General features: G+C 62.4%; 1 protein-coding gene across 1 annotated transcript in view; it reads left to right on the top strand.

Annotated features, from left to right (window-relative positions):
• The first annotated feature begins 2,587 nt into the window (after positions 1-2,587).
• Gtf2ird1 (GTF2I repeat domain containing 1) overlaps positions 2,588-23,035 on the top strand; it is an 81,254-nt gene continuing 60,806 nt past the window's right edge. Inside the window, exon 1 of the mRNA XM_077105990.1 lies at positions 2,588-2,704. The gene's annotated coding sequence lies outside the window, so the exon portion shown is untranslated. The remainder of the gene's footprint in view (positions 2,705-23,035) is intronic.

Here is a 23,035-nt window from a genome sequence, read left to right as displayed (position 1 = left end):
GCAACTCTTTATTCCTGAACTCTCACCAGCACTCTACCCAGACTTCCAGGGAACACACTCCCTCCACTGGGCTCCGCTCGCCAATTCTTGCTTGCCAATTCTCCAGGAACTCCAAAGTAGCCGGCTGGCGCCTGGAGCCCCCTATTCCCAGCAGGATCCGCTCTAATCCCGGGGAACCGCCCTATTCCCCGGAGCAGGGTCACCTTTCAACCACACCCTCTGGCAAAATGCCAGGAGACATTCCCACTCAACTGTGGCTCTCAACACCCTGTCTCAGAATAAAAAGCAAAAAGTGCTGGGGATGTTGCTACGTGGTTAAGCACCCCGGGAGTTCAGTCTAATTCCTGTACCAAAAAAACAAATCAATAACGGAGAACTACCTTTTCTGAGCATCTACTATGTGCTACTGTGCCCTATGCTAAACATTTCTCTTGTATTATGACTATTATTTGCTACTAGAGGTGGACTCCAGGGGTGCTTTACCACTGAGCTACACCCCAAGGCCTTTTTATTTTTGAAACAGGGTCTAACTAAGTTGCTGAGGCTGCTCTCACGCTTGTCATCCTCCTGTCTCAGCTCCCCGAGTTGCCAGTTGCTGGGATTACTGGCGTGGGCCACGGTGCCTGCCTGATTTTTGATTCTGATACAGGGTCTCACTAAACTACTGAGCCTGGCCTCAAATTTGTGATCCTTCTGCCTCAGCCTCCTGGGTGGCTGGGATTACCAGTGTGCGCCCTGTATTGTTTCATTTAATCTGCACAGAAAATTCACAAAGCAAATTTACTTAGCTCTGCTTTATAGGAATGATGAGAGGAAGCGGAGGCCCCAAAAGGCCAGCTGGCTTGGCCCAGGGCACACAGACCCAGTGCAACCAGAGGGGATGCCCAGATCGCGCAGGTGGCTGAGAGGGGCCTGGACATGGCAGGCTGGGGCTTCTGTTGTGCTAACTGCCCCCTGGTCTCTACTTGAGCATGTCCGGGCACAGCTGGCTGTTTGGCACTTCTGGAAGGCTGGGGTAGTCCAGAGGCTGGAGGACGCGACACCCACTCCCTCCAAGCTCACAGCTGCGGCTCTGGATTCTGCCTGCAGAGGGCAGTACTGAGTGCACCATGGTGCTGCACCCCTCCTAGGCCTCATCTCCTCCAGGCCCTGGGTTCCAGGACTTGGAGCTCAGAAGGGCCCACTCAGCCTTTCCCAGGACCAGCTTCCTCCAGCAGGGCCCACTGAGGCCACGCCCTGGCTAGGACTTCTCATGGGTCAGTGCAGATGTAATGGGGACACCATAGGTCAAGGGGCAAAAGGAGGGCTATGAAACAAGTCCTGGCAGTGGCCTGGTGTCCCTTGTGTGCTGAGGACTACATTATAAAGCAAGGCCACTGGTACCCACCCTGCAGAGTGAAGACTCTTAAGTGTCCAGTACCTGGCAGGACTTTGACACCCGTGACTGTCATCAGCGTTATCTACTGTGGGGTTCACACTGGGGTTGACCCCGAGGCTGTGGGAAGGGGAAGTGGAGACCCAGAGAGGGGAACTCACTTGGCCAAGGCCACAGGGGTGGTGAGAGGAAGAGCCAGGGTTTGAATTCACTCACTCGTGCTGCCAAACCAGGGCCATGCGGAGTACATGAGGTGGGTCAGAGGGGCTGCACAGGGAGCTGCATGGAATTGTCCCTGGCACCTGTGGTCTTACTCCCCATCCCAGGTGCTCTGTGTGGGTCCAAGGGCCCCTCTGGGCTGGGCCTTGGGCTCCTGTAGGAGCCGTTAGTCTGGTGGGCTGTGGGCTGGCCAGGGGAGGCCTGCTGAGCCCAGGTTAAGCTACCTGGGTTCCCGAGCACCCTGCCCTTGGCGCTGCGGGGACACCTGTGGGCTCTGACAGGACCTGGTGGCTTCTCATCTACCTGTGGCCCACTCCACCTAGGCCAGGAGCACTCTGGGGCTGGGGACCCCACAGTGGCCTATCGCGGCAAAGGCATGGCCAGGCCCCGGGGCGCTGCGTCGTGCTGCGTAGTCACCGGCCATGAGTTAGGACACAGGCTTTGGGCGATGGGAGGCGTGTTCAGTAGGCCCTTGGTGTGGGTGGGGAGGGGAAAGCCTGGATAGGGGATCCGAAGGTCAAGGAGAGACCCAGGGTCCACTAGGATCTGCTGCGACCTTGGGCATGTCACTGCCTTTCTGCACATCCCGGGGGACAAAGCCTGACCGAGGGCCTAGGGCCCAGCCGTGGGAATATAGCCGGGGCGAAGCCAGAGGGAGCAGCGGGGCGGCCCCGGGGGTCTGGGGTCTGTCCCGGGGGCCGCGGGCGCCGCCGGTGACCTTGACCCGCCGACCGGGCCGGCGGCGTCGTCCTAATCCGCGCGGGCGGGCGCAGCCGAGCTGCCCGCGGTGCCCGGCGGGCGGGCGGCGGCGGCGGGCGGGCTAATCCCGTATGTAAATGGCAGCCAATGGAGGGTGGTGTTGCGCGGGGCTGGGATTAGGGCCGGGGCGAATGGCTGGCAATCTTACTGGGATTACAGAACAAAGAGCCTCCCGCGCCCGCTCTCGGCTCCGCGCCCCGCCCTCCGCCGCAGCCGCCGGGGGTGGGGGCCCGCAGCCCCCGGCCGGCCGCCCGCGCCCTCCGCGCTCCGAGCTCTCGGCGGCGGGAGCTGAGTCCTGGCCGCGGGCCGGGCCCGGGGCGCCGCGGGCCGAGCGCTTGGGGATCCTCCAAGGTAGGAGAAAGTTTGGCGGGGGGCGGGCGCCCCGATCGGCCTCCGCCCGCCAGGTGCCGCGGGCCGGGGTCCGCGGGGGGCGCTGGCACGTGACCGGGTCATCCTCGGCGGGGGAGGCGAGGCCGGCCGCCCCCACCTGCCGGGGCCCCGCTGCCACCCCCGGCCCTCCGGCGCGGGGTGCCCGGCCGGCGCCCGCAGGCTGCCGCAGTTGGCGAATGAGGTCAGTGGGCTGCCCGCGGCTGGGGCGCGGGGCGGGGGCGGCGGCCGGGGTGGGGGGCTGGGAAGGCCGCGGTCCGCCCCCGACAGTCCCCGGTCCTGCGCCCCGCGCCCGCGCCCCCCACCCGCGCGGCCAGGCCCGCCCTGCGCGCGCTGCCGCGGGCGGCGGGGCCTCAGCGGGGCCTCGGGGGTCCCGGGGAGGGGGCCTTCGGAGTGGCGGCACCGAACCCGGTGGGGGTGGGGGAGACTTAGAGGACAGTGTGGGGGGGCACAAAGGGCTCCGTGCCGTGGGGGGGGGGGCACAAAGGGCCCAGTGCCGCAAGTTGGGGGAGTGGGTCTGTGGGTGGCCTCTGAGTTCTTGCACATGGGCGGGCAGGGGGAGGAGGGGCGCCAGGGTGCCTGATGCTCCTCCACCCCCACCCTGAGCCCCTGGGAATGGTGGGCCTGATAGCCATCAGCAGCCAGGGACAAGGACCGGGCCCTGGCCTGGGCCCAGGGCAAGTGGGGGTCCCGCAGTTGAGACTTCTGCCCTCCTGCAGAGCTGGAGGGGACTCAGGCTCTGTGGCTGGCCCAGTGACCCCAGCTCCCAGGACTAGACTTCTCCTGCTGGCCCAGTGCCCCTCTCACAGCTGAGGCACGGGAGCTTGCCATGCGGGGGTCTTCCTGTGGGCATGTGGGCAGCGTGGCTCTCAGCGGGAGTGTGATAGATGGTGTGGGGATGCCCTGAGCCTGGAGGGCAGCTTCCAGAGGAGCAGCCGATTTGTGGGGGCTTCTCTTACTGCTCAGCAGAGGGGAAGGGCAGCCGTTGCCACCCTGGCCCCCTCCGGCCATCGCCTGCCCGGTGTGTTTGGCTGCCCTGTAGCCTGGGCTGCTGGGACCTTGGCAGTGGCCTGGGGCCTCGAGGCTTGGGAGGTGCCTCGCAGCAGCCCATTTATTTCAGCAGCGTCATTCCCACCGGGAAAGGGCACAGGCATCGATTATTTATTCGGAGCAGGAGGAAGTGGTGGGAGGCTGGTGGCTGGTGGTGGGGAAGGGCTGGTCACCAGGGCAGCCACGATGGGGGCCATCAGACGGGGGCCATCATGAATCACCTGTTTGGGCCCCGGGTGTGAGATTGACTTTGGCCTCTTCTGAGCAGGTACCAGCCTGGCCCAGAGGTGACAGAGTACCAGAACCCCCAAACTGCTTCCGGGCCGTGGGAACCTTGCGCCCGTACCCACCCCATTTTGTATCTGCCCTGAGGATGACCTAGAAATGATCAGTTCCAACTCCGAGGGTCCCAGAGGACCCGCTGGAGGAAATGAGGAAGGGTTGGGACTCAGCCTCGCTCCTTCCACCTCACTTGAAATATGGGAGAACTTAGGGATGGAGATGGCAGAATGGTCCTGCCCAAGCGGCGTGTTCCTGGGCGAGCTTAACCTACTTAATAGACTGTCGTCTGGGTGCGGAGAAGGCCGAGTATTTGCAGTATGTTCATCACAAATTATTTCATCTGTTCCTGTGGGGCGGTCTCCTGGGAGCCCAGGAGCCTCTGACACAGCTTTGGCGCCTGAAAGCCGCCTGGGAAGTGCAGGGACACAGGCTGGGGTCTGGGGGGTGGCCATCCTGCAGTCTCTGCAGAGGCCAGGGCTTGCAGGGCTGGGTGGGTAACAGGTTTGGTGACAGCTCGGTCGTCGAGGCCTCAGCTGTGTCTCCATGATGTGGTGGGTGACAGCTTGGGGGGATTCGTGTCTGGAGCGTGACCTTGGAGCCCCTCATTGGCCTCCCAGTCACCCTTGTCCTGCATGGCTCTCTCTGCCCACCAGCTCCATCTTTGGCCTGCCCCTTGGACCCTGCCGGCCTCGCCCTCCAGCCTGGCCTCCACACACACTGCTGCCCTCGCCCAGTGTCCTCAACCTCCGGGGCTCTCCCACCCTTCGAAGGGGCTGGGGGCTTCCTTAAATGGTCCCCCTGGCTCAGGTGGAAGCGTAAGTAAGGCTGTCCCAACATGGATCTCACTCGGATCTCACTCGGATCTCACATCGGTCCTGGTGGCGCCGGGTGCGGGCAGGAGAGGAGGTCTGGTCCTCAGCCACCTGTTGGACGGCCCCATGAGGAAAGAATGGATGACGTCCTGCTGCCTGGACTCTGCTGCCTTCCTGGGTTCTCTGCGGCAGGGTCCCCACCACAGGAGCTTCCGCTCCCCGGGACTGGGGGCCACTTTCTCCCCTTCGCCCACTGTCTCGCCCAGAACCTTAGCCTGAGGCTGTGCCCCCCGCACCTCCTCCATCCTGCCCCTCTCTGTTCTTACTCTGCTGTCCCTGGGCAGCCAGGTTCTTGGGGACTAGCCAGCTCCTTGGGCCCTGCAGAGGCCCCAGGGCCACCCGGGGAGCAGGACCTGCTGGGTTCATTCACAAACACCTGGGAGCAGAGCTGGTCCCCCGGTGGGGTGGGGGTGTGGGCCCCATGCCGAGCCGGGTTCAGTTTACTGAGGGGCTTCTGGGAGGGAGTGGGACCCCTGGGACAGGGGACCTTCCGGGAACTGGAAGGAAATTCCCAGCAGGACCTTGGAGCTGAGGTGGGGGGACATGAACACAGCTGGCCAGGAGAAAGTGGGATGTGTCCTGTGGTTGGCGACAGGGGACGTTGGAGGCTTCTGGGTGTCAAGGTTCCTGGTGGAGCAGGAGGGCCAGCCTCCCGGAATCCCTCCAGTGATCTGGGGGGGCAGGTCGTGCCCTGGCCGGGCCTGGGGTGGTCTGGACCCCACTGCTTTCTTGGGGCGATTCCCAGCCTGGTTGTCCGCGCAGCACGGGGTGTGGCGGAGGGCGGGCCAGGTGGGTGGAGGGTGCTGCGGGTGTGTGTGTGTGTGTGTGTGTGTGTGTGTGTGTGTCCCTGTCTCCCTCCGTGGCCTGCTCTTTGGACCCCGCCCCTCCTGTAGAACTGACCTGGCCTCAGTCCCCTTCCCTTCCCTCTGACCTGATGGGCTCTTAGGTTCCCTGGCTTCGAGGATGTGGAGGACGGTCCAGGCCTGAGTGGGGTGGGGGGACCTCGGCCTGCCTTGCCCCCCACCAGGTGCCCAGGTCCTCCATCTCAGGGACATCTGACGGGGGTGGCCACTCAGTTATGTCAGACCTGGCTGAGAACAGCGAGGGGCTCAGCACTGGCTCCGTGTGTTGCTGAAAGCTGGGTCCTTGTCCCCACGCAAATCCAATAAGGAGGACACGGTTTTGAGAAAAAGAAAAACAAGGCTTATAGCTTTGCTGGCAGAGGAGGAGCACAGGGGACTCTTGTCCCAAAGGCTGGGATTCTGCCCATCACTGGGAACAGGGTTTTTAAAGAGGTGACTCAAAGGCTACACTCCCTGCGTCCTGAGTTGTAATTCAGGTGTTAGTTTGGGAGATGGTCATTTCTGAGACCTTCTGGTGCCATCCCCAAGTCTGGATGGCTTCATTCCCGTGGTGGGTGGTGCTCAGGACAGAGAGCTTTGCCTAGGATGGGAGGAAGGTGACCTGTCGCCCCTGAGACCGGGGACGGGGAGAGGTTAGGGAGGAGCAGGGAGAGGAGGAGAAACATGTCCACTTGAAAAGTAAGTCGCAGTGGCTGAGCAGCAGGGGCTGTGTTCAGAGCGTCAAGTGGACACAGTTCCACGTGGAGGTGAGTTAGCGGCGAGGTTGCGCTGGGTCCCCACATGGGCTTGGGGCGACTCAGGGCTCTCTTGAACAGAGCCTCCTTCCCAACACCCTCCTCTTGACCCTGGCCTGGGCCGCTGACCTGGAGCTATTTGTGGGCCCACCTGTTGCCCTCCTTCAGGACCACCTGCTTCGCGTTGCCTGGTTTAGCAGACAAAGTCCAGGACGCTCGGTTAAATTTGGATTTCCGTAAACAACAGATAATGCAGCACTGGGGACGGACTTATACCAAGAACTCGTCATAGGGTTCTCACTGGGCCGGAAGTCTTCTACCCTGGGGTGTAGCTGGGCCTGGAGTTGGGGTCTGGGCTCCCCCTGAGGCTCTGAGGACATTCTGCCACAAGCTGCATGACCCGTGGTCCACCTAAATTCCTGGGGTTTTCTCCAGTCTGTGACCCAAGGGCCCACATTAGGCCTGGGTGACCTGGAGGGTGAAGTGTGGATAGTCTCTGGTGCTCTTGGGGATCCCCAGCCTGGGAATCCCTTGTTTTGGGGGCTTCTGTGCCAATGTGGTCCTAACAGCATATTAGGAAAAGGTGGGCTGGGCACAGTGGTGCTCACCCATAATCCCAGCGATTTAGGAGGCTGAGGTAGGAGGATCACAGGTTCAAGGCCAGCCTCAGCCATTTAGAGCCTGTCTCAAAGTTAAAAAATTAGAAGGACTGGGGCTATGGCTCAGTGGTAGTACCTTCCTGGGTTCAACCGCTAGTACCAAAAAGAGAGAGAGATGCTGGGAGGAGGGAAGTATCCAGAAATACCCTGTTAGAATCCAAATTATGACTTTGCATCAAGATTTGCAAAAGCCGAGGTCCAAGTACTAGCAGATGGTTTCTCTGACACCCACCATTCAAAGGTGGGGAGATCCTGCTTCTGGGGTGGTCTGCATTTGGTCCCCTCTGGTGAATAGAGGTGTCTTAGTACCTTTGCTGTTGCTAGTACCTTTGCTGTTGCTGTAACTGGATGCCGCAGGCGAGGCCTTGTTAAAGAATGAAGGTTTACCCAGGTCCAGGGCATTGAGGTCCAGGACAGAGGGTTGCATCTGCTGGGGACTCTACAGAGTCCAGAGGTGGCCCGGCAGGTCACGTGGTGACAGCAAGCGTGCTTCCCAGGTCTGTTCCTCCTCTTATGCAGTCACTAATGCCGACCCAGGGCCTACCCTCATGCCCCCATCTGCTGCTCACCTCTTAGAGGGTCAGAGTAGGGTCACATTTCAGCGTGAGTTTGGTGGGACTTCCACATCGTGGCAGGTGGTCACCGGGAATTGGCAGCATCCCTCCATGTCACTTGTCACCCCTACCCCAGTCTGGGCAGTTTGCTTGGATTCAAAGTGGAGATGGTGCTTCCCGACTTGCCCGGCCCAGGCAGCCTGGGTGTGTGGGTCACCTCAGAGCAGGGCTGGAGTGCAGCCAGGGTGGGAAACCACAGGTGGCAAGTCGTGGCTGGGTGCTGGGTACTGGGTAGCTCCAGGGTGCTGAGTGGCCGGGCCGAGTGCTCAGCGGGGAGGGGAGCCAGCAGCTGGGGGCAGCGTGGGCCTTTCCCCTTCCACACTCTCCTGATGGGACCCCTTCTGGAAACTTCTAGAGGGCAGCATGAGGTTAGGCCTATTTGCTGGGGGCGGGATCAGGCTGTATTTTCTGGCTATGGACAGAGCCACAGGAAAAGGAAGTCTGTCTGTCCATCACCTGCCTGTCACTCCTCCAGCCGGTGAGGCACCTGCAGGGCGCCAGGTCTGGGTCTCACTGGGAGCATGTCCACATTCATTTGTGGATGGGTCTGTCTGTCTGTGGTGGAGGTCTGAGGGACAGCCTGCCAGCTGCCCCGCCCCCTGGCCACGCGGGCGGGTACTTTGCCTGGCGCACCTTCTTGCGACCCCTTTGCAGTCAGTCCCCTCCCTGGCCCAGGCCCTGCCACTGCTCCTCTGTGGCTTCTGCCTCTAGTTTTGCATTTCCAGTGTCATAGACGTGGGATCGCAGACGTGGCCCCGGAGACTGGCCGACGCCTTCCCTGGCAGTGGCTCTATGGGGTCCTGGTTCTGTTCTGGGGCGGGGCAGCCCCACTGTCCTCTAGGTGGAAACCCAGCAGACAGCCGACTGGGCCCTGTGCCCCTGGGACCACCCAGGAGGAGGGGTGCCCCTTCCTCATTTCCACTGCGGGGCCATCTGGGGGGCAGCCCTCGGCCTGCACCCACCCTGAGCCCCTGTCGGGAGCTGACCCTGCACCCAGAGGGCTGCACACCTCGGTCCTCAGAGCTGGAATTTCATCCGGCGTCTCTGGTGACTCATACCTCGAGCCCCGCGATGAAATTACAGCTTCCTGCTGCCTCCTCACCCTGAGCCTCCGAAGTCCAGGTGGGCTCTGGAACAATGGATGCCCTGGGGCCGGGACAGCTGGAGGGCGGGGGCGGCGCCAGGCGGGGAGCTGGCAGGGCCCTGTGATGTCTTGCCCACCTCTGTGCCCTGCCCCGGGCAGGGGTCCCTGGCCTGCGTCTGGTCCCTGCACCTGCAGCTGTGCAGCTGGGGATTCTGTGCTGTTTCCAGGGTGGGGCGGAGGCCGGGGAGATGGGAGGCTGCCCCGCGGCAGGAGCACGGTCACCTTGGGTGGGCTAGGTCCTCACCCCCCCATTCGTGTTTTGTGTGTGTGCCAGGGATGGAACCCAGGGGCGCCTACCCCCTGCGCCACATCCCCAGGGTCTGGCTGAGTTGCTTAGGGCCTCTCCATGGGTTTCTGAGGCTGGCTTTGAACTTGCGATTCTCCAGCCTCAGCCTTCCCAGCCACTGGGATCACAGGTGTGGCCCCCGGTTTGTGCATCTTTAGACAGGAGAAGAGAACACTTGGTTTGTGGGGCCACCGCGAGCCCCAGCTGGGAGAATTTAAGCCCATGGGTGACCAGAGAGCCTCGTGGGGCTCCAGCTTCCCGGGTCCCTTTGTGCCAATTAGCACCGTGTTCGCAGGAGCCGCCTGAGAGCACTCCAGGTGAAATTTTGGTTAACAAAACATTTGGGATCTGCTGCTGCCCGTGGCCCTGCAGGAACAGTGGCTGTCCCCACGAACCTCTGTGTGGGCAGCTCCCAGAAGCCCCTCATAGGGCCACTTCAAGCCTGCTCGGGTTGGCTGCATGTGACGTGGCACCTGCCGAATCCGCAGGGCCTCAGGTTCTCCATCTAGAAAATGGAGGTGGCAGCTGGTCGTGGGTCTGTGCGGGGTTGCTGGGTACGCGTCACCAGTGGGGACCCAACCAGAGCTGTCCGTCTCCCTCTGGCCAACCATGGGTATCTGGCTCCATAAGACCGTCCCCTGGGTGACAGCGTGGCTGGCGTGGTGTCCTAGAGTGTAGGCTTTTGGGGTCCTGGGGATGGAGCTGGGGTGGGCAGGCGGGTGCTCTGCCCCGAGTTGCACCAGCCCCGAGACCTGGGGGTTTGAACTTTGGGCCTGAGGAGGTGGACCTGGCCTTTCCCCATGAGTCAGGGTGGCCCCAGCGGCACCACAGCCCCGGGCCCCACGTTGCTCCCACCCCGTGTCTCCTCAGAGCCTGGCCTCCTGGGACCCACCCGGGCACCGGCACTCGGCGGGAGGCCTGGAGAGACTCTGGTCTGCCAGCCGGGTGCCGTGGGGCCTGGGTGCTCCTGGGTGGCGGCCTAGAGCGGGGGACCCTGCTCGCCCACCCACCCAGCTCCAGGGTGGTCCTGGCAGCCCCCCGGGTCCTGTGCGGCGCCTGCTGGGGCTGTTTACCCAGGAGCTGGTTTTTCAGGTGTGGTGGCTGTGGGGTGAGGCCCAGGCTGGGAGGGAGGCAGGGCCTCTGGGAAGGAGGGGGCGGCCCTGGTTCCCCAGAGCATCCTGGCTGCCAGCAGGGTGTGGCCCGGGCAGGTGGGCAGACCACATCCTCCCCGTTGGATCTCGATCCAGGCCCCATCCAGGCCCCGGGCGGATGTGTGGGAGATGCTCTGAGAGGTCTTGGTTGCCCTGGGTTAGGCCAGGGCTCTCCTCAGCAGTGCCGCAGGGCTCCCCACTTCACAGCGGGGGGCAGTGGAGACACCAGTGCCTTTGAAGGCAGGCGGATGGGAGTTCAAGTCCCAGCCTGACCACTGGCCTGCTCTGTGGCCTCGGGCAAGTGACTTCACCTCTCTGAGCCTCAGGGAGCCATCTAAGTTAGCTCCGCTGTGTGGCACGGGACTTGGGAGGCTCGCCGTGTTCTGCTGGGAGAAGCTGGCCACCATCCCAGCTAAGCGCATTTTCTCAACTTGTCACATGATGACCTCAGAGGCCAGCCCTTCAGGAGCCTCCACTCCAGCTCAGAAGGAAGCTGGGCACCTGGTTCCCGCTCTGCGAATGCCCGTCACCTGCGAGCCGCGGCGGGGCTGGGCCTGGTCCTGCTTCTGCAGGGAGAGCTATCTGCCCCTCGCCCGGCCCTGGACTGGGTGCCAGGCAGTGGGATGAGGCTGGTTTTGGTTTTGTTTTGCTTTGGTCCTTGGTGCAGGGCTGGCACCCGGGTGTGGCACAGGCCCTACTGCGAGCCGTGCCCCCCCTGGGCTGGTGTTGGGGGCTGGCGACTCCCTCTCCGTGTAGATGTCCCGGAGAGCTGGCTTTCCCAAGGAGCACTGGGGGTGGCTTAGGGAGCGGAAGTAGGTGGGGTGGGCACCTGGGGGGTGACAGTGGGGACAGGGAGCCAGAGACGGCTGTGTGTGCTGTGAGCACCATGCTCAGGAGTGATGGGAGGTTCCCTGGGACCAGCCGGGGGGTGGCGCTGGCCGGGTGGGGGCCTCCCTGCCAGGCAGCACCGGCCCCAGCTCTGAAAGAAGCTTCCCTGGGGTGGCCTCGTGGGGTGGCCTCGCACTGTCCCTCTGCGCAGCCAGCGTGGGCTCTGCTGCGACCTCTCCTGGGCTCTCCGCGAGATGGGCCACTCTGCCAGCCACATCCCGGCCCCGTGGCTTTTCCCTGTGTGATGTCCTGTGCAGACCTCAGCTTGGATGACCCTCAGTCTGGAAAGTGTCCCCAGCCCGTGCCTGCTCCAGGCGTGCCCCCAGCTGCCCCAGTTGTAGGCACCCCCAGCCATGCTTGTCCTGTCACCTTTACGGGCAGAGCTGTGGCCTCCCGTGGGTCAGGTCCCCAGCGCTGTCCCCCCTGCATCCCCTCCTGGCCTTGGAGGAATGTCCAGGAGTCAGAAACAAGGTCACGAGGGATTTTGGTGGGGGTCCCTCCATTCCAGCCCTTGCCATCTCTCCCCGTCCCCCGGGGCTGCCCGGCCAGCCTGGCTGTGGCACTCAGGGTTAGGGTTAGGGTTAGATGGTGGCAGTGGCTCTGTGACTCCCTGAGCCGGGTACAGCCCAACTCAGGTCCCCTCCGTGAGGATCAGCTGGTGGGTGGCCTATGGGAAGCTGAGCCTCGGCCTGAGCCCCACACCTGATGTGCGCAGCTGATGTGCGGGTCCAGGGGCCACCGGCCACGGTGCGGGGAAACTTGGCCTTTGGCTGAGTCCCCTGGTTTTCAGAGCCCCTTCCAGCCCTGCAGGTGGCCCGGGGGACGGTCAGTGGGGGGTGCATTGCCACAGGTAATAGCAGGCCTATGCAGAGGTCGGGGCAGAGGAGTTTGCTCATTGCAAGAAAAGCCCAGGGGTGGGCAGCTGGGATGGGGCTCAGCAGTGTCTTCAGGGACTTGAGTCTCCGCCCTGTCACATTGTGTGTGCGCATGTCCAGTACTGGGACTTAAACCTGGGGGCGCCTACCACCGAGCTACAGCTTCCTTTTTTTAAAAAGACTTTTAGTTTGAGACAGGGTCAGGGGGTGTGGTGGTGCTCCCTGTAATCCCAGCAGCTAAGGAGGCTGAGGCAGGAGGATCACAGCTATTTAGCAAGGCCCCAGCAACTCAGTGAGACCCTATCTCAAAATAAAAAGGGCTGGGGGTGTGGTTTAGTGGTTGAATGTCCCTTGGTTCTAATCCCTGGTACCCCCTAAAATGTTTTTTTGAGTTAAGTTGCCCAGGCTGGCCTGGAACCTGGATCCTCCTGCCTCAGCCTCCTGAGTCTTTGGGATCACAGGCGCGTGCACCACCACACCTGACTAAATGCATTTTCAAATTAGTGGATTCTTTTCTTTTTGGCAGGGGGGCACTGGGGATTGAACTCAGGGGCACGTAACCCCTGAGCCACATCCCCAGCCCTATTTTGTATTTATTTAGAGACAGTTTCTCACTGAATTGCTTAGCACCTCATTTTTGCTGAGACTGGCTTTGAGCTCGTGATCCTCCTGCCTCAGCCTCCCAAGCCACTGGGATCACAGGCATGCGCCACCATGCCTGGCCTCAAATTAGGCTATTCTAGTTTCAACTTTTTATCTTTCTGTTTTGGTACAGGGAATTGAACCCAGGGGCACTTAACCATTGAGCCACATAGCTAGCCTTTTTTATTTTTTGAGACAGGGTCTTGCTAAGTTGTTTAGGGCCTGAGTTGCTGAGGTTGGCCTCAAACTTGCAGTCCTCCTGCCTCAGCCTCCTGAGCTGCTGGGATTGCAGGTGTGGGCCACCATACCCACCTTGGCTATTTACTAGTATTCTTAATTAAAATATAATTATTTTAATTATATTAATTAAATAAATATCATTTATTCATTTAGAGACAGGGTCTCACTGTGTTGCGCAGGCTGCCCTGCATCTCCTGGGCTCAGCGTCCTCCTCCTCAGCCTCCTGAATAGCTGGGATCCTCAGGCGGGCCGCTGCGCCCAGCTTGCTCTGTGCTTTTGAGCCAGGAGTGGTCGAGTTGGAAGGGACCCCAGGACATGTTGGCCTCTTGTCTTTTTCCAACGGGGAAACCAAGGTCCGGGGCTGGGACGCTCGACTTGCAGAGCCCTGCGGGGGCTCGGGCATGGGCTCCTTGTGCTCCTGCAGGTGCCGCCTGGTCCTCGGGAGGCGGGAGGGGCCCGTGGCAGCGGAACAGCTCCTGGCAGGTTCTGGAGCAGACGGTGGTGACTGGACAGGGACAGGGGTGCAGTCAGTGACAGAGCTTCCGAGATGCCCTGAGGGAGGAGAGGACGAGCGTGTGATGACACCACTGTGGAGTGTGGCCGGTGCTCGTCCCCAGGGACAGGCTTGGGAACGTGGCACCGCTTCTGCTCTGTTTTGTTTTTTTTTGGTACCAGGGATTGACCTCAGGGGCCCTTGACCACTGAGCCCCATCCCCAGCCCTATTTTGTATTTATTTAGAGACAGGGTCTCACTGAGTCGCTTAGCCCCTCGCTGTCGCTGAGGCTGGCTTTAAACTCAGGATCCTCCTGCCTCAGCCTCCCCAGCCAGGTCTGGGCCACCGCGCCCGGTTCCTGATTCTGCTCTTCAGAGCCCCAGGTCCCTCCAGCCCTGTCTCTTGTCCAGTGGAGCCCAGCAGGCAAGGTCCTCAGGGTCTGCTGGATGAGGCTGACCACTGGGAAGGGCTTCCCAGGGGAGGGACCCCAGGCGCTGGCCTGGGCAGTGCGAGTCTTGGTGCTGTCCCCTCAGGGTCCTGCATCTCCATGCACCCTGGGTCCCGCCCCCCTGGAGGGGCTGCCGAGGGCACTGGGGATTTCTGGGGCACTGGGTGTGGGGTGGCAAGTGCGCAGGGCTCAGCTCAGGGCTCCCTGTTGGGTGGGGACAGTGACCGCTCACTCCCTTCTGTGCCCGGGGCTGGTGAAGCAGGGGTGCCCGGAGTGACCCAGAGCCTGGGGTCTCGGTCATGGCCAGCCCATTCCAGGACCTCTCCTGCCTCCATGACCCACCCTAGATCCAGGAAAGCCTGTGACCTTGGCAGCGCGGACACTTCTGCATGGCCCACTTCAGACTGGGCGTCACCTCCATACCTGTGGGGTCCCTGCTGGTGTCCAGGGCCCACCAGGCCTCCAGAAGTCTCTCCTCAGGGTTTCCCTACAACCTGGGGCGAGGCCCTCACCCTCCAGCCCGGGAGGCGGGACGACGTGCTCGGAGCAGCCCAAGGTGGGGCCGCTCAGGCCTCCTGCGGGCCAGGCCAGCATGGGCAGTGGGCCGGATGGGCTGATGGGGCACTGTGCTGAGGCTCAATTTAGGGGACACCGGGGACCAGGAGTGTGCCTACTCTGGGTCCCAGCAGACTTGGTTTGAAGCTGCCCCAACTCTTCCTGCTGTGTGACCTTGGGCAAGTCACTTAGCCATTCTGAGCTTCCACACCTCCATTTATGCCTGTTGCCTGAGCACAGCACCTGCTGATGCTGACCCTACTGGCTCCATGTGACCATGGTGTCCAGGAAGAGGTCCCAGGCCCTGCTGGGTCTGTCCTTCAGTGAGGGGGTGCACAGACAGGCGGTGGTCAGCCCCCTGCACCCAGGGCCTGGCTCCCCTCCCCTCTGCTCTGTGAGGGAGGGGCAGAGCCTCGTCAGTGTCTTTCCCAGAGTTCAAGCCTGGGGTCCAGAGAGGGCAAGCAGGTGGCCTGGCCTCACACAGCCCTGGAAGGAGGAGAGCAGCTTCACCCCAGGTCCTGGCCCCCGGGGGTTCTCCAGGTGACAGTTGGTGAGCGGCTGCCTGCCATTGGTGTCAGGGACAGCTCCCAGTGTTCCTGTGGGCTGGCCGCTTGCCTGCTGGGCCTCAGCCGTCCAGCTGTGGGCTAGCTTGCAGGACCCATCCCCGTCCCCTCCCGGGTGCCTCAGGTGTGAGATGTGTCAGCAGAGGGACGCACAGAGCCTGTGTGGGCACGCGTGTCCCCATAAAGCCAGACGGTGTGAGCTGCCGTCCATGCACTTCACCTGGGGGCTCCCTGGCCTGGTGGCTCTCAGTGGGTCTGCAGTGGGAACTGAGTGTGTGAAGGGAGGACCTGGGCTCGGGGCCTGTTGGGCACAGGCCGCGGTGTTTGTGTGCAGGCGAGATGGGCAGGTCCCAGGGGATGGACATCTGCCCAAACCTGTCTCCACTCCAGTGCGTGGGAGGAGAGCCTGCTCGGGAGCCGGGCAGCACAGATGCAGGTTGCCGAACCTCTGGGCTTTGGTGTGCCCGCCTGTAAGTGTGTGTGAATGTGTGGGCTGGTGAGAGTCCTGCCCGGCCCCAGAGAAGGGGGTGGATGACTCCAGAGAAGGGGGTGGATGATGGGAGACGGTTGTATTTTCTGTTGCTATAACAAAGTATCTGAGACTGGGTGGTGTATAAAGAAAAGAGGTTCACTGAGGTCACGGTTTGGGAGGTTCAAGAGCATAGTGCTGGTGTTTGGTGAGAGCCCCTTGGTTGTGTCACAGTGTGGTGGCTGAAGTCATGGCAGGAGCGTGTGTGAGCGGGAGAGATCCAGTGGGAGCAAGGAGGGGCCAGCCTTCCTCCTTCCATGACTGCCTGCCCTCCTGAGAGCTAACTCAGCATAAATCCCACCCAGGGCTTGCCCCCGGGGACCCAGGGACCTCCTGCCAGGTCCCACCTCCTAAGGGTCCCACCACCACTCTTTTGGGGCCAGGCCTCCAGTCTAGCACAGGTGATTCGGGCCACACCCCATGCAGACAGTAGCAGTGACTTGTCACCCATCAGCGCCCGGCCTGGCCTGGCCCGGCCCCAGGAACCTGCCCAGAAGCTGCCGAGATTCCTTCGCACTGCACCCTGCTCCCCTGCCCTGTGCCCTGCTCCTGGTTTCCCTCCTGAACCTCCATCTGGCCTTTGAATCCGGTCCTCCATCCTGTCCCGAGCTCTGGTCCCCGTGAGCAGTGGATGACGCTGTGGGTGACAGGTGTCATTCAGCTCCTCCTCCCCCAGGTCAGGGTCCCGCCCCGGTTCTAGGTGCAGGTTAAGCAGAGGCAGAGAAAGGGCTTGCACTTAGTTAGGGTCCCCGGCATCCCCTAGGGTGCGGGGGGCAGGGGCAGGGGCTCAGGGCAGGCTTGGGGAGTGCCTGGTGGAAATGAAGAGGACGGGGTGCAGGAGGGCATTTGAGGAGAGGCTGAACCTGTGTCATTTTATTTTTTGGTACCGGGGACTGACGCCAGGGGCACTTAACCACCGAGCCGCACCCCCGCCCTTTTTTATATTTTGAGACAGGTTGTCGCCCTAGTTTCTGAGGCTGGCTTTGAACTCGCGACACTCCTGCCTCAGCCTCCCAAGTTGGAGGGATTACAGGTGTGCACCACTGTTCTTGGCTGAGGCTGGACCTGTTGACTGCAGAGAGAGGGTGGCTGGAGGCCCAGAGTGACCGTAGAATGGGGGGCGGGGACGTGCAGGAGGCTGGATGCAGTGTGGGTGTCGGGTGGTCCTCCCAGCTGGGGCAGAGGCTGCGGAGGCCTTTGGACGACTCCCAGCGCAAGTTCTCATTTCACACGTGGGGAAACTGAGGCCAGCGGGGGCAGCGTCTGGCTGTGCCTGAGGGGGCGTCTGGAGCTGGAAGCCAGGCCTGCCTCAGCCCAGCCCCGGCCCGGCCCCTCCTGGCACCGCTCCCCCCACCGCGTCTGCTGGGAGGCTGCGGTGGGTGGAGGGCAGGGAGGCTTGGGCAGAGGCCAGCTGGGTGGGTGTGGCGGGAGCCAGCGCCCCGGGATTAGATCACCCCGGCTCTAGCTCGCACGGCCCAGCGTTTCCCGACAAGAGGGGCCTGGCGCTGCTCAGCCTGGGTCTTCTGAGGAGGAGTGTTGATGTCTGGCGTGTGCGTGGGGTCCCGGGAGACCCCCGGGGCCTCTCCTGGCACTGGGCTGCCTCCACCAGCTGCTGCCCCCCTGGCCCCTCCCCACTGCCCACCTAGCCCCAGCCTGTGCCACAGCACCAGCTCCGTGGCCCAGCTGGCCCAGCACCCTCAAGGCCCTCCTTCTGTCCCCAACTCCGCAGAAGCTAAAAGCAACTATGTGTCCCTGCAGCACAGGGCCAGGCAGCACCTGGCACCAGGTGCCAGGGCTCGCTGCTGGCCCATTGCCAGCCTTGCCACATCTGGGGACAGATGTGTTGTTGGTGGGGATAGGAGAGCCCATGTCCAGGCAGTCCCTGGGGAGGTGCAGCTTAGCAGGTGACGCAGCTGTCACTGCCACTTCCATAAGGGGCACTTGTCCTCTGAGGCCCTGGGCCCTCCCCGTGCAGGGATCACCCCAGCCTTTGGCACCCTTGGGCCCCAGGGCTGCGAGGCGGGTGGGGGGGGGCTGAGTGTCTCCCTGGGTGACCAGCTCCTGAGAGCAGGTGCACTTGAGCCTGTGTCTCCCTTGTCCTTCCTTCAGGGTGGGGACCAGGGGTGCTGGGGCTTGGCCCGCCTCCTCCTGTGTCTGCTCTTGGACCCGCTCACGTGCTCAGCTGCGCGCCACGTGACATTCTAGTTGACCGGCTGAATATATGGTGGTGGCTCCATGAAGTCGCGCTGTCCAGTGACGTCACAGTTTGTTCGTGATGTTGGCACCACCCAGAATCACTGCGGTGGCCTTACTCCCACTGTGGCCTCGTCCTGAAGGTGCGTGACAGAGGGCCTACTGCAGACCAGGCTCTACCCGGAGCTCCCAGGGCCGTGGGCACTGCTCCCGGGCAGGGAGGCGAGGTCACCACCCTGACTGGGCCTTTGTGTCGGACCTCCACGCCACCTTCTGTGCCAGGCTCCCCTCTGTGACAGGGCCTGTGGTCAACGGCTCAGAGAGGGCGAGGTCGTGTAGGCGCACAGGTTGAGGGTCCGGTCCACGGTCGGCCAGCTCCACGGCTCTGTGGCCTGAGGTGACCAGACCATCACGGCGGGAGGCCCACGTGGAGGAAGGTGGGCGGCTGGTGGCGGCTGGGAAGAACCCAAGGAGGGAGCAGGGATGGGTATAGTCCCCAGGACGCGCCTCCAGTGACGCACTTCGTCCCCTAGCCCTTCCAGTGGGTTAATCCACCGGCCATCGGAGCCCTCTTGATGGGGCACTTCCCAACGCCCCATCTCTGAACATGGTCCTATTGGGGACCGAGCCTCAGCCCATGAGCCTGAGGGGACATTGCAGATCTGACCATAGCACCTCCCCAGCAGACAGGACGAATGCAGAGCTCTCTGTGGCTGAGGACCCTTGGTGACCCTCCTGGGGTGGCCGAGGGGCTCTGTGGCGCAGTGTCTGGGCCTGTGAGAAGGGGGGAGACTGGGAGTCCTGACCTTGGGTGGGGGACCCTCTGCAGGACCCATTAGCCCGGCCTGCAGCCCAGGGCCAGCTGTCCCCATGCAGCCCCGCTCTCTCAGGGGCCTCTGGGAGGTTGCTCTGCGCCCTTTCCCTGCTCCCCAGACCCCGCAGCTCCACCTCCACTGCCCCCGGGCGCTGCCCGGCCCCCTGCCGCCTTCCTAATGCCCTCTGCTGTTTGGTGCTGGGGATCGAACCAGGGCCTGGTGCATGCGAGGCCAGCGCTCTCCCAGCTGAGCTCTGTCCCCCGCCCATCCTGATGCCCTCTGATCTGCCTCCCCACCACCCCCAGTCCCACCTCCCTGTGGTCTCCTGTGTCTTCTTGGCCTCAGTTCCCTGATTCTCCATCTCCAGCCTCCCGGGCAGGGTCATCCACATCAGGGCCTCTGCTGTACCCCACGTCTCAGAGCTTGTCCCTCCAGCCCAGAACCCCCCAAGCCTCCAGCCCTTTTGTGCACAGGTCCCAGAGGGTCCCGGGAATCCTGTGGTCCGAGACTCAGCCTCCTTCTTCTGTGGGCACCAGGGTCCCCTGGATCATCTAAGCCAGAGGCCTGGGGTCCCCCCACCCCCCGGGTCTCCACTCTTCCTTCCCAGCCCACTGCCTGAGAGTGCAGGCCGGCCCCACTCTGCCCTAAAGCTCGTTTGCCCTCACCCACCGGCCCTGGGCCGCCCCGCCCAGAGGCCCTCAGAGGCTCCTTGCCGAAGCGCCTCCTGGGGTCTTTGCCTGACTTCTGTAGCCAGGCCTGTCTGCACCCACTGCTTCCTGCCTGCCCTGCCCGGCCCTGCCCGGCCCTGGACGCTGTAGCCACTCAGCTGGGCCTGTCCCCACCTCGCCCACTCCTGAGCCTCTAGCCAAGGCCGCTGCCCTGCTCTGCCCGACCACGACATGTGGGCGGCCCAGGCTGGCGGTCGGGTTTCCTGGGCAGCCGGGCACTTGGCACCCCTTCAGAGCCTTGCTCAGCATTGGCGTCCAGGAGAGGTGGGTGCTGCAGGGCCGGGAGGCGTCCCCCGAGGCGGTGGCATCCTGCTGGGACATCCCCTAGTGTAGCCTGCCTGGCTGCCCACCCCCGCCCTGGGAGCGTCACCACTGACTGTCCCTGGAGGAGGCGTCCCACTGGGGGTGAAGTGCGTGGAGGGCCCCCCGGGTGACCACCGCTGGCCGTGCGAATCGCCCTGCTGTCTGTTGACGCTGTGGTTTTTAATTCCAGTCATCTGTTGTTCTGTCCCCTCCCAGCCTGGGGTCCCTCGAGGGTGGGAGCACCCACCGTTGGTCCCAGCGCTGTGTGGGCCAGGTGTCCTGGTTCACATGAGCTGGTGGCACATTCCCACCTGCATGGTGATCCCCTGTGTGGCAGAGGCGGTGGCCGTGGGGACTCGTCTGTCCGTGGGCCTGACCTGAGGACCCCTCAGCCGGGACATGGGCTTGTCCTGTTCCCCAGCCAGGGCCCCTGACAGGAGCTGCACCCGCCCGCCCGGGAGGCCCTGCGCAGGCAGCCTGGAGCCTGTCTCCAAGGCCAGGACGCCGGTTGCCATGGGCACGCGGGCCCGGGCAGGGCCGCCAGGGCTCATCCTGGTCACCAGGCGGCTGCCCCTGCCCGCCGGGAGCCGGCTTTAAATAACGGGGGAAACCTGACCCGGGAGGGCTGTCTGCCCAGGGGTGGCCTCCCCACCTGGGGGGCAGGCCCAGGGAGCCACACCCCCCCGGTGGCCCAGGGCCCTCCAGCTGTGCCTGGGCAGGGTAGGAGGTCCCCTGCGGGAGCTGGGTCCCCTGGCTTAGCCTGCTGCCCTGTGCTGGGAGGGGGTGACTGGCTGGCCCTCTGGGGGCCCAGACCTGCAGCCAGGCCCCGGCCTGCTGTCCTGCTGCCCACTCAGTTCCCTGGGAAGCTCCTGGTCCTGCCTGCCGGCCAGCCTAGGACCAGGCCTGGGGACCCTTTTCCTGTGCCGGGTGGGGAGCCCAGTTGGGTGATTTGTTTTTAAAAGCACGCGATTCCTGTCCCATCTTTCCAACGGTGAAGGACAAACCACTGACTTTATAAAATGCATAAAAGCAAAAGGAAGGGCAATCAGGCACGGATCTGGCCATGGAGAGGCTGTCTGCAGCTTCCCTCCCTCCCGGCCCCTCTGCATGTCCCTGAGGCCATTGTGGGGGCAGGGCATCAGGAACCTGCTCTGGCCTGGCCTGTGTGTGTCCTGAGTGCTTCTGTGACTCACCGTGTGCTGCGTCGTTGCATCTTGGATAATTTCTCAGGATAAATTCATAGAATGAGAGTCTTGGGTTCAAGGGTGGCGACGTGGTTGAATATAAACCCTGTGACAGTGACGCACACGTATAATCCCAGCAACTCAGGGATTGAGTTGTCCCAGTGAGTCTGGACAACTTTGCAAAACCCTGTCTCAGAATACAGAAAGGGCTGGGATGTGGCTCAGTAGAGCCCCCCAGGTTCAATTCCCAGAGCTGGGGGCGGGGGAACAACCCCACACTTTTTTTTTTTTTTCTTTTTTGACAAATGTTAGCAGGTCACCAAATTCCTTTGCACAGTGGACCACGTTGGCCCAGGGCCTGGGCAGGGTGACTGGGGCTGAGCTGCTGGGCAAGTGCTTAGCCCTAGGTGAGGGTCCGGTGTTGAGAGATGTTCTGTCGACTCTGGTCTGGTGATAGGGTGAGGGGCCTGAGGAGTCCTGGAGCGGATCCCGCAGCCTCCAGGCAAGGCCCTCGGGTGTGCAAACAGTTGGAAAGGGACAGCGTGCTGTGTTCGGGTGCAGGACCTGAGTCTTCTACAAACTTTTGTTGAGGAGAAAAAAGTTATTTATGACAAGTGGGCAGCCCCTCCCCCAGGTCACATGCAGACCAAGAACACCCCCAGCTGCCCGAAGCCTCTGTCCCCGCCCCGCTGGGCTGGCTGCCAGGGCCTCTGACGTCTTTGAACTCTGCGCTGTGTGCCCTCGCACCCGGAGTGTTTCGTCACGGTTTCGACACTCAGCCGTGCTGTTGCGTGGGCAAGAGGCTGGTCCTCCCTCTGATGTCTTTTCCAGCTGACCAGGCGCCAGGGTGGGAGGGGATGCGTTGGGGGCAGACACACAGGCGGCTGCCGAAGTTGGGATCCCGTCTGGATTGTTGCTCGTTTTCCAAGAAATAAAGTTTGGTTCCCTGGAAGCCCCCTGGGGAGCAGGAGAGGAGCGATGGGGGTGCAGCTCAGTGGTGGAGGCTGCGCTGGGGCACGTGAGTCCCATGGGGTCCCCAGCACCCTCTCCCTCTCCCTTCCCCCGCAAGTCCCAAGCTCAGCTCCCCAGGTGGACAGAAGTCAGCTGACCCACCTCTGTCTGCTTGACGTTGCAGGTGCGTCTCTCCAGGTGCAGAGGACCAGTGGGCAACATCCAGCCCCAGGGAGGGGACAATGGTTCATCCTGGGACAATCATCCCAGTGGGCACTGCTTCTTTGCATCATTTGGATCTTCAAACTGGTTTTTTTTTTTTTTTTTTTTTTTTAGTACTGGGGATTGGACCCAGGGGTGCTTCACCACTGAGGCACATCCCCAGCCCTTTTTTTGAGGTGGGGTACTGGGAAGTGAACTCGCGAACTTGGGCGCTGAGCCCCATCCCCAGCCCTATTTTGTCTTTTATTTAGACACAGAGTCTCCCTGAGTTGCTTAGGGCTTGCTTTTGCTGAGGCTGGCTTTGAACTCGCGATCCTCCTGCCTCAGCCTCTCTAGTGGCTGGGATCACAGGCTTGCTCCACCGTGCCCTTTGACCTCAGACTTCTTTGAGGTTGACTTGAGTGAATGTGGCCTTCATATGGGGCCTCGGGAGCCAGCGTCATGAAATAGGGGACCTGGGGGAGGAGGTGAGCCGCAGCAGGCATCAGGGGACTGGTACGTACTCAGCAAACGGGCGAGTGACTGTGCTCAGTGGCCGTTGCTGGTGCTCATATCCGTGGTCACTAGCTGCAGGCACCTCGTTCTGTGCCCAGTCTCCAGACACTTCTTTTTTTTTTTTTTAAAAGGAGAAGCACAGGGGACTCCTGTCCCAGAGGCTGGGATTCTGCCCACCAGAGGGGCTGGGTGTTTCTAAAGAGGTGATTCATAGGCCACACTCCGGGGTGTTGTTGGTCAGAGTCGTAACTCACTTGTTAATTCAGGAGATTTTTGAGATTTTTCCGGTGCCATCTCCAAGTCTGGGTCACCTCATTCCTGGGCTGGGTGGTGCCCAGGACGGAGAGCTCTGCCTGGGGTGGGGGGGTGAGGAGTGATTTTGGGGGAGAGGAGTGCGGGGAGTGGGGGTGGAAGGAGAAAACGGTGCCAATTCACAATGTGAGCCCCAGGCGCAGCCCTGCTCCAGGCCTGAGGTGGAGCCTGCCGTGCTCCCCGCTCTCCGAGTGCACCTTCCA

The sequence above is a fragment of the Callospermophilus lateralis genome, chromosome 19, assembly GCF_048772815.1.
Source record: "Callospermophilus lateralis isolate mCalLat2 chromosome 19, mCalLat2.hap1, whole genome shotgun sequence".
Taxonomy (NCBI): domain Eukaryota; kingdom Metazoa; phylum Chordata; class Mammalia; order Rodentia; family Sciuridae; genus Callospermophilus; species Callospermophilus lateralis.
The sequence above is the reverse complement of the archived record's forward strand: the minus strand, read 5'-3'. Positions and strand labels throughout refer to the sequence as shown.